The following is a 2,897-nucleotide window of genomic DNA, read 5'->3' on the forward strand; positions in this document are numbered from 1 at the left end:
CATGCCAAATAATATACTGGGTATGTGTTGCTGGGGCGACTGGGTTTGTGCCACGGGGTATATGCCCCTAGGGCCACTATGAGTCACTTTCTAATGAACCTATTTCTCGTCAACGTGGGTCACGTGGTATCACGACAACAAACCACAGCATCAGCTCCACTCCGCATCAGTCTGAAACACGTCTCAAAAAGGTTTACCAGAGTCCTTTGATACTTTTGAAATAAGTCTGGCGTTACCCGTCGCGGCGGAATAGTTATATAATTCGTAAGAGCCGTTCCCTAACAAACCACGAATGCTTCCCGTTACCTGGTAGCTGTCAGGTGCAGTTGAGTAGCCCCAATTTTCTTTTCTGTAGGATTCCTAACTACGACACCACACCGCTGTTTCTCAGAATCTAATAGCAGCGAGCATTTCGACTGCACTGTTTTAGGCATATATTTACCTGTCGTTTCGATATGTTAGCCTGAGCAACAATTCAGTGCCATTACACCCTCTGAAGGTGGATGATCAGCGAAGCTGGGAATGTGGGCCCCTTAATGGCGAACTGTTCATTGCCATACGTCAAACGCCGTATGCACACAAATGGAAGGCGAGGCGCGACTAGTCGCTCCTCCACAATGTTGAGCCTCGGATGGTGATGAGGCACCGGGGTGCATATACCCATGTATTATTGCGAAACGCGGCACAACACATTTCACTAAAGAATACCGGCACGTAGAACACACACGCACTCACCGCACTCCGACGGCACACACTGCTTCAGCGTAGCCAAAACAGTAGTGCTTTGGTCGACGTCCCGCAGTGCCGTGATGGTTGTGAGGGCATTCGGAAACCAAAGTGGCCACGCACAACACAGGCCACACAAAATTGGTTCACCACAAACTTCCTCCGAAACCTGGCCGTTGCGTCGGTAAACCATGCCAAGTTTGCGGGATCGGGGCCACATGGACGATTCACATTTATTTCCGCCTATCGGTCCTGGCGTGCAGCACGCTTACGGGACCACTCCCACGGCAGAGCGGAAGCGGAAGGCAAGGAAAGGAGACACGCAAGCGCTTGGAAAGTCGACAAAGAGAGGGCTGTGCGAACGTAGACATGGTCGACGAGGGTTATAGTCTATTATCTGTTTTTATGAGCTTAACATCTGATGCGGATTGTACTTCGACCTAAGATATTATACTTATTTTCGCAAATTGGCGGAGTGCTTAAAGCCTGCTTCAGCTCCTCCGCTTATCAGCCTTGTATTGCACAATCTTCGATATTGGCCCACTGGGGACAAATTCTCCATCTACACGGCTCAATGGAGGCACGCAATTTTTTTCAGAACCCTAGCCATATACAGCTTCGCTGTAATATAAACGCAGTTCAGGAGCTTTCCATGCTAAATCTCTATCCTATGGTCACCCGTGCTGCTTATTAGACATAGAAACAAAATTCGCAGATTTACCAGAGAAGACACGCAGGGTTCTGAAGAGAGCGTGTACGAGCAGTGCTACACCTGTTTAATGACCTTGATGAAGATTGGTGCCGAAATGTTGCCTTTGTGCACACGTACCTTAGCTACTTCGATGCATTCAGTTAAGCTGATTAAGCTTCGCTTTTCTACCAGGAGCGCCACCATTTTCACTGCAGAAGCGCTTTCGATTGGGGCCTCCCGCATACTTACGTTTCACGGAAAGTGCGTCATTGTTGGACATTGTCGCGCGCGGCCTGCCCAAGACCCGTAGAGATAAATTCAAATAGCGCCATTTATTGATGCATTCATCTGCCTGCTCTCCTAGGCATCTGATTCATGGATGCAGATCCATGATACTAAGCCGCATGCTAATTGTCCACATGTGCATCGTACGCGCCGGTCGGTGCACGCTCTTATAGCTTGACCATGATTGACCATGATTATAGCGTGACCACATGATTTCACACTGCCAACGCGTGAGATGCGCTCACGCTCACGCAGCCACCACTCGATCATCATAAAGCGGCCTTACTCTCGCGAAAGCGATGGTAGCGATAACACATAACAGAATGCGTCCGCTACCTTCACCTGCTATTTTCTTGCGCGCACATACATGCTTCCCTTGCTAGTGCGTCACCGCTCTTGAGCATCAAGCAGTTTGTACATAAACATGGTATGACGACTCGGTGATGCATCCTATGAGCACCAGCTGCTCGTGGTTAAACTTCACTACATGCTTCAGCAACAGGCTAACAGTCCTGCACTCTTTGCTCATGGGACCCGTTTAGCACTTCCTCTATAAAAACCTTGTTAACTATTTGTCCGTGGTGCATAATATTCTTGCGCACTATTCAATGAACAACTCATTGCCGGCATTTTTAGGACTAAATAAATATTTTCTTGCCTTCTAGCGCCGTATAAAGTGAAACTATTCCGTTCTGACTATATTTAGATCGTCAGACTTCAAAATTAAATAATGCCCGATACAACAAGGCGTGGACCCAAAGCCTTGTTCGAAAAGCCCACTATAAAAATCCACTCGTTTATAGGAGGACCCTTTTATTTGCTTTGAAAGTAAATACCATGGCCTACCTTGACAAGCTTTTTTTTCTTATCGAGTTGGCTCACAAGAGGCGAGGAGCACACAGAAGAGAAGAGGGTTTCGGTGGGTTCCATCTAGTGCAGTGAGAGCAGATAGCCCATGGTGTTGGCGGTGCCAATGTCCGTGATCGGCCCACTTCTTCTTCCTTAGCTTGCTCTGGATGCTCAAAAATCGTGGCGACGGGATAAGAAGAAAAGGATAAAGGTGCCGCTAATATGCATCCTCAACGAGGAGTTGGCATAGCAATTTCGTATATGTTCCGAAAAGGCTCGACGACGTTATGCTACCCCCCGAAATTTCTTATTATACTCAGAGAAATCCATTCTTCCCGGCAGCTCC

General features: G+C 47.9%; 1 pseudogene; it reads left to right on the forward strand.

Moving 5' to 3' along the window:
• Positions 1-1,095: 1,095 nt before the first annotated feature.
• LOC142583794 (U2 spliceosomal RNA) lies at positions 1,096-1,269 on the forward strand (annotated as a pseudogene).
• Positions 1,270-2,897: the final 1,628 nt, after the last annotated feature.

This window comes from Dermacentor variabilis, chromosome 5 (assembly GCF_050947875.1).
Source record: "Dermacentor variabilis isolate Ectoservices chromosome 5, ASM5094787v1, whole genome shotgun sequence".
Lineage (NCBI taxonomy): Eukaryota > Metazoa > Arthropoda > Arachnida > Ixodida > Ixodidae > Dermacentor > Dermacentor variabilis.